General features: G+C 37.3%; 1 protein-coding gene across 4 annotated transcripts in view; it reads left to right on the forward strand.

Moving 5' to 3' along the window:
- The window catches only part of Lclat1 (lysocardiolipin acyltransferase 1), a 150,544-nt gene that overhangs the window by 39,453 nt on the left and 96,410 nt on the right, over positions 1 to 14,681 (forward strand). Inside the window, exon 1 of one of the 4 annotated variants that reach the window (XM_042696694.1) lies at positions 2,972 to 2,977. The exons of 2 other annotated variants lie outside the window; for them this stretch is intronic. The gene's annotated coding sequence lies outside the window, so the exon portion shown is untranslated. Of the gene's footprint in view, positions 1 to 2,971; positions 2,978 to 5,571; positions 5,600 to 14,681 lie in introns of those variants that run through there. One more of the 4 variants, XM_042696696.1, reaches the window with a different exon arrangement.

Below are 14,681 nucleotides of genomic sequence, written 5' to 3' on the forward strand. Positions count from 1 at the left end.
TCCCCTACTATCCCTTCCCTCCCCCGGACCCCTTCCTGCCCCACAGAGTTGTAAAGTTCGTTTTCAGCATAGTGTCTTGTACAATGGGTCAACCTGTATCCTAGTTTCATCATTTTGTTATTTCCCTTCCCCTCCCCAAATTAGAAAAATATAGATACAAGATTCAGTGATTTGGGCTGGGAAGGTGGCTCAGTGGTAGAGCGCTTTCCTTGCATGCATGAGGCCCTGGGTTCGATTCCTCAGCACCACATAAGCAAAAACAAAACAAAACAAAAAAGCCAGAAATGGCACTGTGGCTCAATTGGTAGAGTGCTAGCCTTGAGGTGAAGAGCTGAGGGATAGCGCCCAGGCCCAGAGTTCAGGCCCCATGACCGGACCCGCACCCCCCCCCCCCCCCAAAAAAAAAAGATTCAGTGATTTGCATTTCTTTTATGATCAGAGATGTTGAGCATTTCTTGCAAGGCACTGAGCTACCTTCCCAGCCCATGTTTCTGTTGGTCATGTGTCTGTTGGTCATTCTTATTTCCTCTCCAGAGAAGTCTCTCTTTAAGTCTTTAGCACACTTATTAATGTGGTGGTTGTTTCTTTGAGGATTTGCTTTTGGGGGATTTTATTTTTTGAATTCTAAGTATATTTTAGATATGAGACCCGTCTGTTGTATGGCTAGTTTTCCCAGTCTGTGGGCTTTCTATTGATCTTGCTAGCTATGTACTTTGTCATGTAGAAACTCTGTAGTTTAATGCAGTCCCATTTGTTCAACATTTCTAAAAAGTCCTTTGTTGAAAAAAGCACAGGCTTTTCAGCTAAATGGTTATGTGTTTAAATCCTGTTTCTGCCAATTTACCTGTTAACACAGTTGAGGTATGTTAGAATGTTTGAATTCACTTTTTTCACTTGTATAGTGGATAAACTTTTACTAACTAGTAGAGTCGTGGGAATGTAAGATGTAAAGTACTTCATTATTTCTCTCCCATAAATTTTTATTCATCTCTGTAAAAAGGCTTTTTTTTTTTTGTCGGTCATGAGGTTTGAACTCAGCCTGGGCACTGTCTCTGAGCTCTTCAGCTCAAGGCAGTGCTCTACTACTTGAGCCACAGGGCCACTTTCCGTTTTCTGGCGGTTAATTGGAAACAGTGTCACAGACTTTCCTGCTCTGGTTGGCTTTGAACCGAGAGCCTCAGATCTCAGCTTCCTGAGTATCTAGGATTATAGATATATGCTGCCAGCGCCCAGCAAAAAGGCTTATTTTTAAACTAACAAGTTTGAATAGAACAAGACTGAGAGTGAGAAGCCTTTTCTATTTCAAAAGTTTTGTATTGGTGACTTTTTAAAACAAGAGTAAATGAATTTTTTTTGAGTAAACAATCTTCGAAGTGGTCTGATCTAGATAAGAAATTCTTCTGGGTGCACACCTGGCTGATAGCAGCAAATAAGTTTGAAGCCAGCCCAAGCAAAAAGCCAACGAAAGCCAGGCATGATGATGTATGTCTGTTATTTTATCTCAGCCAGGAAGAGGGCATAAATCGGAAGATTATGATCAGGTTGGTCCTGGCAAAAATATAAGACACTATTTGAAAAGTAAGCAAAATAGACTGTAGTAAGCCCAAACAAAGACTTGAGTAGTTCAAACCCCAGTATTGCCAAAAAAAATTATGAGAAGGAAAAAGGAAAGGGGAAAAGGGAAAGGAATGGAAATGAGAAAAGAGGGGAGAGGAAGAGGAAAGAAAGGAAAGGTCAAAAGCTATCAAAAAGTGAACCTGGATCTATGCTTTTATCCCCTGACAGCCTGTGAGGTTTTAAAACTGATTTTATTTTCAGAGATGTCTTTTTAAATATCTTAATGTATGCTGTACATTGTTTTGAAAACTATCATCTTTGTCTATCTAATAGTAGAGTTCTGTGTCAGGTTCCATACATTATTTTTAAAAATTATAAATATAAATTGCTTTCTTTAATGCCTTATACCTTTCTTTACCAAATGAGATATTCTTATTGTCACTCATATTAAATTTATTCACTTAAGTTTCTATTTGTAATGACAGCATACTACATGAGACATTTTAAATATGTGGATAGAGTCTAAGGTCATTCTCCATCTGTTATTTATTTTGAGTTTTTGCTAGTCTAGAGGGAAAAAGGGGATTACAGTAGTAACTTTAATAACAGGGCAGATGATCCAAATATGAACCCTGTTATTTGTACAAAATATACATTTGTATGTGAAATGAAACCTAACCATTGTCATTCAGGATAAGCCAGAAAAGAAGTGTTTGAAACCTTGATAACTTTCACAGAGACTTCAGGGTTGATAGAATTCATCCGAAATACACTGAATAAAAAAGTCATTTGATTTGCTGGATGGGGGCGACTCATACTTGTAATCCTAACTACTCAGGAGACTGAGATCTGGGGAACTAATATGTCAGGTGAGCCCTGGCAGAAAACTCTGTAAGACTTGACCTCCAAAATAACCATCTAAAAGAGTGTCAGCTAAGCAGATAAACTGAGCACATTCAAGGCCCTCAATCAAACCTTGGTGCTAGAAAAAAGTTTGATTCAGTTTTTGAGTTATTAAATAATACGAACATCTCAAATATTTCTGAAACAAAATAATATACTATAATATGTGTGAATGATAAATCTATAATTTTTTCTTTAGTACTTTATGGGTTTTATTTGCTTTTTAGTGGTACTGGAATTTGAACTCAGTGCGTCACACTTGCAAGCTAGCTATGTTTGAATCACACCGATACCCTACTCTTAAAGAGTTATTTTCTAGAATTGTGACTTTGGTTCTACCTTATTGCCTTGATAACCTGAAAAACTTATTTCATAAATGAAAACTACATAACAGGGTTTTATGAATTTGGCTTTAGAATTTCTTTCCAGCAGAGGACTATTTCAGGCTGCTGCTGAATTGTTATTTTATAGTTACTTTTTTCTTTTGTGTTTCAAACTCCTTTTATGAAAGTTTGGGGTACTTTCCATAAGAAAGTACATGTAGATAACCTAGCATACACCTTTAGAGAGTCAAACCTTAAGTACACCCATGGGTAAATACCCTGTGCCACATGAAGAATATACTGTAAGAAAGAAGCAGATTTAACTTTTTTTTTCCATTTCATTTTGCTTATGTCTATTAAAAGAAGCAGTACAATGAATGATTACCTTTGCTTTATAATGAATATTGGTATGGTATGTTAACTTTATATTAATATATACTTCGGAAGACATTCTTATGAGCACTTATACACTATGGATCTTAGTAAGGAAGATTGTTGGTTTGAGTTGTTTTGGAGAGCCGTAGTTATACAGAGGGAAGCATTTTATGCTTTGTCTGGTCCTGTCAGTGGTCAGGTGCTTTCTTGAAGCACTGATGTCTTATGACTTCTAGTGAATGCAAGTAATTTCAGGTCAGAAAAAAGATTGATGTCTGAATATTAACTTATATATGAAAAACCATGGGCAGGTATCCTTAATACTGTGTAATTCAAATTTTCTACTTCTCATTAGATGTTAACTCTGCTTTCAACAATAGATGTTAGAAATGACTCTACCTACCCTTAACATAAGACATACTGACTTTTGACTTTTTCTTTGGAAATATTGTTTAGATTTTGCTATCATGTAAAAATAATACCCTTTGCACCCAGTTGGAAAGCAAAGGTAGAGGGAAGAGGGAAAAACAGGATCAACCATCAGAATCAACACAGGGACAGTCATTGATAACATCTTGATGTCTTTCTGATTAGTTTTTTCTTTCTTTTTTTTAAACTTTAAGTTTACCCTGTCCAGTTTCTGGTCCTCTTTTGTTCTTTGACTTCCCTTGAGTCTTTAAAAATTTATTAGCATCTATGTAGCAAAGTAAGAGATTGTTTGCATGGTGACATTTTCATATATGCGTTTATATACTTTATATACTTGTCCACTTTGTTAATCATTTTATCTTCCCCCAACACACTGAACCCCTTTCTCTGTCCTAATAATCTCCCTTCCACTTCATGTCTTTTTCCATAGATTGCATATGAGAGGAAACACACTTGTGTCTTAATTTCTGAGATGATTATAATTTCTTTTTCCTTTCAGGACTCATAATCTCCCAGGTAGATTTGTTGGTAATCTACCAACAAATTAACTTTTGTTTTGAGATATAATTTATAGACCAAATAGGTCAAAAATGTATATCCTTGTAATAGAACTCAATTTATTTAAGATTGTTCACAAGGTTTTACAGCCATCACTATTCTCCACATTTAGAATATTGTTTTTAAACCCCACAAACAAACTTTGTATTCACAGGTAGTCATTTCCCATTCCCTGGGCTCCCTGCACTAGGGAAGCACTTATCTGTCTCTATACCTTTGTTGGTTCTGGGCATTTCATGAATGAAATTGTACAATATATGAACCTTTATGACTGCTTTAACTTCATATAGTGGGCTCAGTACATTAATGATGTGTTTTCTGTATAAACAATAGAGATCATTTTTTTTTTTTTTTTAAATTTATTTTGTCCGTCCTGGGGCCTGGGCCTGGGCCTGGGCGCTGCACCTCAGCTCTTCAGCTCAAGGCTAGCATTCTACCACTTGAGCCACAGCACCACTTCCGGCTTTTTTCCTGGCCACACGCATGAGGCAAGCACTCTACTACTGAGCCACCTTCCCAGCCCCGGGATCAATATTTTTTAACTGCGGTGTGTGTGTGTGTGTGTGTGTGTGTGTGTGTGTGTGTGTGTGTGTGTGTGTGTGTGTGTGTGTGTGTGTGTGTGTGTGTGTGTGTGTGTGTGTGTGTGTGTGTGTGTGTGTGTGTGTGTGTGTGTGTGTGGCATATTGTATATTAGCATGGGGAGTTGACCTCAAGGCCTCATATTCACACTATGCTTTTTCTCTCATGGTTGGTATTTTTAACTGTGCACAGTGTGTGTGTGTGAGTGTGTGTGTGTGTGTATGTGTGTGTTGTCTATTGTGTATTGGCATGAGGAGTTGAACTCAAGGCCTCATGCTCTCACTATGCTTTTTCTCTCATGGTGGGTATTCTTCCACTTGAGCCAAACCCCCAGTCATCTTTTTTTCTGGTTCATTAGAGGTAGAATCTTTGTGACTTTTTCAGCCTGTGCTGTCTTGAACTGTGATTGTGACATCTTAGCTTCCTGAGTAGCTAGGATTATAGATGTGAGACACCAGTGCCCAATGCTTTTGTTGTGGTTGATACTAGGGTCTGAAGTCAGGGTCTTGAACTTGGCTGGCACTCTGCCATGTGAGTTCTGCCTCCAGCCCAGCTTTTTGTTGGTTATTTTGGAGAATGTCTCCAATTTTCTGCCTAAGCTGATTTTGAACTATGACCCTATGTACCTTGACCTTTTGTTTTTGTTGTTTTTTGTTTATTCTATCAGATATACTGGTATATACCACTGTTATTTATTCATCCAGTAAGTGAAGGCATTTCTCCCCCACTTTTTGACTATTTTTTAATAGTGTTGCTCTGAACATTTGCATACATATTTTGTTTGGACATATGTTTTCTCACTTGGTGTAAATAGCAGAGTACCTTTTTGAGTGTTATAACTGTAATTGGAAGAAGAAGGCAGTCTCTTAAATAAGGTAGGAGGTACCCTGGTTACCCTAATCGTCCTTTCTGAAATGGTTTCATATTAGCAGTGTTCCACTTAGTGTGGGTGTATGTGGTTTTACTTTTATGTCTTATAGAGAAACCTTGTGTAATAACAGGAAATCATTGAAATGTGTTTTTGCCATTTACACAGAAAAGTAGTGGTGGGTTTTAATTTTTTTAATTAATTTTAAAGTTTTTGCTTCTAATAATTTATATTACCTGAAATAATTTGGAGGCAACAAAATCCAGCAGGAATCCGAGATTTGGGTATAACTTCTTCATTACTACCCAGTCACTGTACTAGGCCTACTCCTTTTTTTTTAATTAAAAAAAGTTTTATTGTAAAGATACTGTACCGAGGGGTTAGTTACATGAGTAAGGTAATGAGTACATTTCCTATCAAGCATTGTTACCCCCTCCTTTGTTTTTCCCCTAATATTCCCTTCCCTTCCCACTTCCCCATCTCCTCTCCTCCAAGTTGTAAAGTTTGTTTTCAACTTAGTGTCTTGTATGCCTCATTGTTACAATGGGTCAACCTTTATCCTTGTTTCAGCATTTTGTTATTTCCCTTCCCCTCCCTAGGCCTACTTCTTCTTGTCTTTTTTATCTTAGCACTAAGCTTTGTCCATCCTCCAGGCCCAAACCTTGTTTATGTCTTAGTTCCTTCTCCATGGCTTAGCCTTGGGGGATCCTGGTTAATGGTCACCAGGCACGGGTGAGTCTTAAGTTACATCACCACTGGCTGCCCTGCCAGTAGTGAGGTCCCTCAGCCTTTCCAGTCCTCACTTTTTTCATTGTGTGCTGAAAACAATTGGTCTAAAGTATGTATAGTGACTCTAGTTTTAGCTCTGGACTTCCTGTGAAACATTTGGTGACTTTTCATGACTTTACATTTACTATGTGCTTTCTTATCTTTCTTCTTCTGCCCTCCTTCCCATTCTTTAAAATTCTTCTTTTCTTCCTCACCAAGGGAATGGCCATAGATGTATACAGACTCCATTCTAGTATCCTTGCTAGCACCTTGCCTGAAGATGGTTGTATTTGATGGTGGAGTTTATTTGTGTTTTTGTTGATTGTAGACTGTTTAAATGAAATGATGAAAACAACTTGGTATATTTAGATAGACTAATTTTTTCCCTTTGTCTTATAGGATTATAGATTTTATTATCTTTTAAATAGTTGTACAAAAGAGTTGCCATTCAATAAAGCAGTTTATGAATACAGTGCATCAATAAATGTCACCCTTTTCTTCATTTTATTCCATTGTTCCCAACTCCTCCCCATCCCTTATTTTTCTTAATTTTGTAGGATATACATTAAATTTTATGACTGCATCTACCCCCTTCCTCTCTTCATTTGTCAACCCCTCCCCCCTTGATGAGTAGGGTGGGGATCAAAATAAACACCAGGAAATGGGTTCTCAGGCCTTTTTGAGAACCCATTTCCTGATGTTTATTTTGGTGGGTTGTGAATTAGTCTAAGGAATTACACCACCATTTGAGTTCTCCCTTGAATCTACTATATACAATTGCATATCACCCCAAAGTATTTACTGTATATTTATAAATAAATTATAAGTTCCACATATAAAAAATACACAATAGAGTTTTACTCATGCATTAAAAAGAATGATATTGGGGCTGGGAAGGTGGCTCAGTGGTAGAGCGCTTGCTTTGCATGCCTGAGGCTCTGGGTTCGATTCCTCAGCACCACATAAGCAAAAAGAAAAAAGCCGGAAGTGGCGCTGTGGCTCAAGTGGTAGAGCGCTAGCCTTGAGCTGAAGAGCTGAGGGACAGCGCCCAGGCCCAGAGTTCAGGCCCCACGACTGGACCAAAAAAAAAGAATGATATTGCTTCACTTGTAAAGAAATGGAATGACTGGAAAAAAAATCACGGTAAATCAAGTAAATAAGGCCTAGAGAGACAAAGAATGCATGGGTATACTTTTGATTGAAGTAAACAAGGGTATAACAAAAAGTACTCATTCTGGCTAGGTGCTGGTGGTTTACACCTGTAATCCTAGCTACTCAGGAGGCTGTGCTCTGAGAATCATGGTTCAAAGCCAGCCCTGGCAGGAAAGTACTAGAGACTCTTGCCTCCAATTAACCACCAAAAAGTCAGAAGTATAACTATGGCTCAAGTGGTAGAGCACACTAACCTTGAACAAAAAAACTCAGGGACCACACTGGGGTCCTGATTTCAAGCCCCAGGGCCAGCACACATGCAGAAAAAAAATTCATTCTGTTTTTTGTAACTTTTTAAACAACTGTTTTCTGCTAGAACTTTATTTGTTCTGGAGAGACTGTACACACACACACACACACACACACGCACGCACACGCACATGCACGCGCGCGTGCACCCTATTTATGGGCTCCTATTTTATGTATATGGAATTTTCAGTAGATCCCTGGTTTATTTGAATAATCTCAATACCTGGCCTATCTACACCTAACTGACTAGCTTTATTTCTCATGAAAGGAAAAACAAAATAAGAATTTACATTTCAAGTCAATGGAGATAAATGCCAAACAGTAAATTAATGGTGATGTGTGTATGTGTGTGTATGAGAGAGAGAGAGAAAGAGAGAGAGGGAAAGAGAGGGAGAGAGAGAGAGGGAAAAGGGAGAGAGGGAGAAAGGGAGAGAGAAAGGGAGGGAGAGAAAGAAAGGGAGAGGGAGGAAAGAGAAAGGAAGGGAGAGAGAAGGAGAGGGAGAGGGAGGAGAGAGAGGAAGAGGGAAGAGAGGGAGAGGGAGGAGACAGAGAGAGAGAGAGAGAGAGAGAGAGAGAGAGAGAGAGAGAGAGAGCAAGCATGAGAGCAAGCCAGAGAGCACAGGAGAGCTTGCATTTGCAAGTGGGTGTGCTTTGAAACAGGATCTCATTTACTGGCCCAGAGCTGGTGATCCTTGTACTTCAACCTCCTGAATGCTGAAATTACATTGCCATTAGACCCAGCCTGAATGGTGACTTTGAAGTGACTGCTTAGGCCCGAGATCCTTGATGATATCAGTGTTGTTTTAATTTAGCAAGGAGGCTTATTATTCCAATCTCATTTTATGTTTCTGTTGCTTTTTGATTTGTCTTTTAAAATTTACTTGAGCCTGGAGTATGGTGAACAATCAATTGGCAAAGAGATATGAGTTATTTCTACTTGAATATTTAATCAGTTCTGCTTTTCTTTATGGGATCATGGAAATAGGAATTACTGGAAAGTGACTTATTTCAGCTCTGTTTTAAACTGCATCTTCTTATGTTCTTCCTTTTTTCCTATAACAGTTAACAAATGGAAGTGTTTTCTTTGAGAAACATAACAGAAAGGTTCTTTGACCATCCTCCCCAGTTCCACCCTGTCTCACCCCAAAGAGCCCACCACATGTGCCACTGGCAGTCATCTTTGTAGATGGATTTCTGGGCGCTCATTTTGTTTGTTTTCAGACTGGTCCTGAATTCTGGGCTCAAGAGATCCTCTTGCCTCATCTTTTCCAGTAGTTGGGTCTATGAATGTGTGCCACCATGCCCATCTTCATTTATCTATATTAACCATACTGGCAGCAGAGACTTGGGATGTCATCTTTTCCCCCTTTCCAAAAATGGTATCACATTGTTTTTCTGTTTGACAGTACATTTTGGAAAGCAGTTCTTTTTTTTTTCCTAACCATCTTGATTTCATTCATTCCAGCTGCTGCATAAGGTTTCACAGTGTCAAATGTATCAGTTTATTTAGCTTGTCCTCCTCCATCAATAGAGGACAGTGCCACAGGGAATCTGTTGGTATGCATTTGAGTATTTTTCTGGGGTGGGTAAATAAGAAGAAATTCGTAATGGTAGACATATTCAAAATTGCAGTAGCCACTTATCATTGTGCCCTCCGAAGGGACTCTGTCACTTTGTACTCCCTCTGGGAAGGAAAGGGCACAAACAACTGGTAGAAAAGTCAGAATAGACATTGCTGCCAATCTGCTGAGAGTGCCTATCTTGTTTTAATTTTTATTGGTCTCAAACAATGAGGCGTACAACATTTGTTTGTATATACATATGTTCTTCCTGTAATCTGAATAAAATTGTAACATTTATGAAGTCTTCAGCTTAATTTACACATACTCTGCAGGCTGAGATCTAGAAGGTCACAGTTGGAGGCCAGCCCAGGCAAAAAGTTAGCAAGAACTTATCTCAACAAACAAGTCAGGCATAATGGTTCATTCCTGTAATCTCAGAGTACAGTTGGCATAGGTAGGAGGATCATGGTCTGAGGCTGGCTCAGGCAGATCTATGAGATCCTATCTGAAAATGACTAAACCAGCAAGGGCTGGCGGTGTGCCTTAAGTACGTTCCTAGCAATCATAAGGCCTAGAGTTCAAACCCTAATATCACCAAAATTTTTATTATATATGAAAAGTTTTATAAATATTATTTAAATATATAATAAAGTTCATAAGTTCACATTTCAGTAAATTTCCATAAAGCAAATACAAGTCTAACTAGCATCAAATTAATTACTAAAATTTTAGAAACCCCTGATTTTCCTTAGAGTTACTATACCTGCTCCATACCTTCTTAGCATAACCGTTACCATACTTATATCATTATAAATGCTTATCAAACATTAGATGACTAGAATCCCACAGCACATATACCCTCCTTGTACTAACTTTTTGAATACATTTTAAGTAAAATAATTGCTTGAGGGCTTAAGTGCCTTGGCAATGTTTATGTAGATCTAATACTTGTTTAATATTCCATCTGTAAGTTTTATGTTGATACCTACAATTTCTTTTCTCACCAAATATCAAAAGATAGGTATAAGAGATAAGGTACATTGTGTTGACACAACCCTTACCCAATTCCAAGAACACTCAGAGTAACCTTCCCCAAGGGACTTACTGGCTTGTTGACTGAAAGCTGTTATTAATTGAACATCTTCCTTCCTCAGTTTGGGTGATTGAGGCTTGACCCTATTCTCCTTAACAACTCTGTTGTACTTTATCAGAATTGGTAAAAATGTAATTCGATTTCTTCCAAGACTTCTCTAGTTTGCTTGCTTTCTGTGCCTTGTGTTTGTGTGTGTGTGTGTGTGTGTGTGTGTGTCTGTGTGTCTGTGTGTGTCTGTGGGTGGGTGGCGTGGGTGGGAGTGTGTGGGGGTGGTAATGGAGGTGGTGGGGGGTGTTTTCTCCTTGTACGGTATGTCTCCAGCTAGCTCTTATCCTTTCAGCTTTCTCTGCCTGCCTTATGAATGATATGAATGCTTCATTGACACAGAAAGGTGTTTTCTTTTTGACTTGTTTTTTGTCAAAATAAGTTTTTACTTGTTTCTTACGATTTTCTTACTAAAGGAGTATTTGTTTTTGCCTTCAGAATATTTTTAACAGATTTTTTTAAAAGAAAATTTTCTAGTGGTTTCTTGACATCACACATAAATAGAGACTTTTTAAACTAGAAAGATGAATAAGATCATGACTGGTGGGTGACATTTGGTTTAATTTAAGTTGGTAGTCTGCTTCCTTAAAGAATTTAAAGTGGTTTATAGTGAAAGACACATGTTAATGCCATTGAGAATAAAAATAAAAGATTGTAAGACAAGAAGGAGATAATAGCTATAATTTTTGTTTCTAGACTTGAATGTTAAATTTAGCTATCCTTTCTGTCCTTAGATACAAGAAAGAAAGCAAGTGCATTCTCATTGGGAGAATAAAGAAATGTACCATATCATCAGGAATATGAGATATGTTTATGTTACCAAGTTGTGAAAATTTTTATGTGGATCCTTTTGGGGTAACAGAAAAGTTTGTATTCTCTTAAACTTCAATTATAGAGAAAGTGCTGATGTGTTCTTCAGAATACACTGTTCAAGATTTTAGTATTTGTATATAGAATTAAAAAAATTAGCCAGCTCACAAATACTTTACTTTATGCTTGAAAAAATGAAATTGATGTGATTGTCTTGGGTGTGAAAATTATGGGAAGAGTAATGCATGAAGAGAAAGCACCTCTCTTCAAAGTTCTGATAGAGAATGTGGTTAATTGCTTTCAGATTGCCAAACAATTTCAGTAACCGGGCCATGACTGTTTTAACTGTTAAGGCATCCTTAGTTTTTGGCTAAGTGATCCTTTTCCTGTAGTGATTCATGTACAGACATGCAGTGATTGAAGTTAACATTTATTTATATTTTTATTATATGTATTAGATTTTTAAAAATTTGTTGCTTATTTATTTTGGCATAGTCTTTGAAAAGGTATAAAATTTTCAGGTATATTTGTCTCAACTGACTTCTAAAAGTTACTCTTTAAAAATACTATAGTTGATTAGGGATAATAAAAATGAATTCTACCATGGTTTAATTAATGTATCCTTAATTTTTTATAATTAAACATATATACTTATTTAAAAATTACAGTAAGATAAAAGTTCATGAGTTAAGAAGTGAAAATTGTTCCTTCTCTGTTTCTCTCCACATTGGTAACTAATAAAAGCATTTTTGTTATATTGTTAATGTAACTTAGAGCAAATGGGTATGGTGTGTGGTGTGCATTCATATTGCCATTGATAATCTAAAGATCATGGTTGGTAAATGGAACTATAGCTACCATTCTCAGAAGCAAAACATTTCCAGTACCTTATAACCCTCTGTGTAGCTTTAATACAACTATATTATCCTATAAGTTAGTATTTATTTTCTTGTTTTCCTTTAAAATTTTACCATCTATATATTAATCCCTAAACATTTCATATAGTTTGACTTTGTTGTTTTTGGAATGAGTGAGAAATAAGCATACTCTGACATTGCCATTATTAGCTGAAGGCTCTCAGAGGTGCAAAGTCTCTAGGTGATCATTTGACTTTACTTCTTAGAGACTGGTCATATCCTTTTCTGGGAAAAGTAGTTGGCAAGTTCATACACAAATGAATCCTGGTAAAAAGGCCTCACCATAGTTGGGCATCTGGTAGTAGTCTGCAGATGTTGCTGTCCATTGGGAATATGTTTTCTGCTTCTGAATTCATCATGCTCTCTTTCCATACCTCAGGAGTAAGGCAAAACAAAGAACTATGACAAATAAAATTAGTGTCATCAGCTGAGCTGGAAGTAGGATATCAAAGAGAAAACAGGAGCTGTATTAGCACATGGTCAAGAAGCCAAGTGTAGATTAGAATTTGGTCCAGGTTTACCTAGGCATTGTGTTCTTGGCTCAGAAAGATGATTTATAATAGGATTTTTGAGGACAGAGATTTCAGTCCAGAGTCTTTCTCTTGAGTTGCCTTTCTCCAGTTTGGACTAACTTCCTTTATGCATGGCTGTCTATCTGGGATGTATCTTCAAGATCATCTTTGAGATTCTCTTGACCTCTTGTCTGTGTGGAATGTTTTGTTTTCTGTTTTTCCGATCTTCCCTTTTTGTTTACCTTTTAGTAGAGTCAATTTTCCAGTATTTTAAAAAGTTTGCATGTGATTATAATATTGATTGGCATTTTGCATGTATTGATAATGGTTTTATAGTAACTATCTTGATACTGATACTTGATTGATAAGTCACTGGTTTGGAAATAGTTTTCTGTAGACATTTCCAGACATTGTTCTCTTTTCTTCTTGCTTTGGGGAGTTGAAAACCAATTGTTTGTTTAGTTATTACTTATTTTATTTATTCTGCCTTGTTCCTGGGAGTTGAAGGTCCATCCATCCATCCATCCATCCATCCATCCATCCATCCATCCATCCATCCATCGGTTCATATTTACTATCTACCTACTTACCTACCTACCTACCTACCTACCTACTTACTTACTGCTTACCTACACTGTCACACTGGGGATTGAATTTAGGGCTCTGCCCTTGCAGGGCACTTGTATCATTTGAGGAGCCATGCTTCCCACCCAACCCACTAATTTAATTTTTTGGTAAACATATTAGTGCTTTTATTCTCCGAATATTTCCTTCATTTTTCCAAAGAACATACTATTTTATTTCTTGCACGTAGTATTTATCTTCCTAAAAGCATAGTTTTCATTGGTTTTCCTCACTTCCCTGAGTAGTTTATTTCTTTCTTTTTTGTCTGTACTTTATTTTCTGATACCATATTAAAATGTTTTCTCAAGTGCCTGTTTTTCTGCTCATAATAAACAATGAGTAACTTAAGCGGAATTCGAAGCTTATATGTAGTTGAGCCTTAAAATTTTGGGCTTCATTTTGAGTGATTTAAATGATTGGGAGTCCTCCATTGTTTCTATATTTTTCACCTTTTCTCATGGCCTGGTTGGATCCCCAAAAGCATATTTCAGTTTCTTCATTCCTCAACAATGACCTATAGTTGGTGGCTACCATGGCAGACTACATATCTATTGTTCAACAGATTTCTGTCCTTGCAGAAAGTAAGATTGCATAGCCCTCGCTAAAGTTCTGGATGGGCTTTCCAGCCATCTACAACCCAGTAGGGGAGAAACTTGTGAGTATTTATCTTATATAATCCTGCACTCAGGATTCTTTCTGTATGTGTGTGGCCACGTACTCCCACTTCTTAGAACAGGAAATTGTGAACTCAGTGTATATGACCCATCTTCTGCCTCCTCTCAAGAATAGGCCTCCATGTTTAGCTGAACTGGGTACGGGCAGCACTCTGAGGTATGGGGGCAAAGAGGGTCCAAGAATTGGCATATTTCTTAGTTTTCACCTCATTTTACTAAGCTCCATCCATCTCCATTGGTGCCCATTGGTACCTGTGTTTCCAGTTCCTCAGTGCTGTCCTCTTCCTATGTGCACGTTGCCTTTTCAATATGCCAAGGTAGTCAGCACTTGGCCTGCTTTCTAACTATTAAAATATTGTTGCTTTTTTAATGGCTATTCATAAATACAGGATTGGAAAACTTTCACTATATTTATAGTAATGTTTTATGAGTAAAATACTTGATTCAGAATCTACAAATGGTTTTATTTGGCTTTAAGTATTTAGAATTCTTTTAGGACATTGCTTTTATCAAGAGCAAATAAATGTGTGCAGTAATATATAACAATAAGCTAAATGACATTACAAGTAGGTGTAACACTCAATAATGTTCACATAAATAAAGATAGCAATGATAGTGATAGT

The sequence above is a fragment of the Dipodomys spectabilis genome, unplaced genomic scaffold, assembly GCF_019054845.1.
Source record: "Dipodomys spectabilis isolate Male_0828 unplaced genomic scaffold, ASM1905484v1 ptg000210l, whole genome shotgun sequence".
NCBI lineage: Eukaryota > Metazoa > Chordata > Mammalia > Rodentia > Heteromyidae > Dipodomys > Dipodomys spectabilis.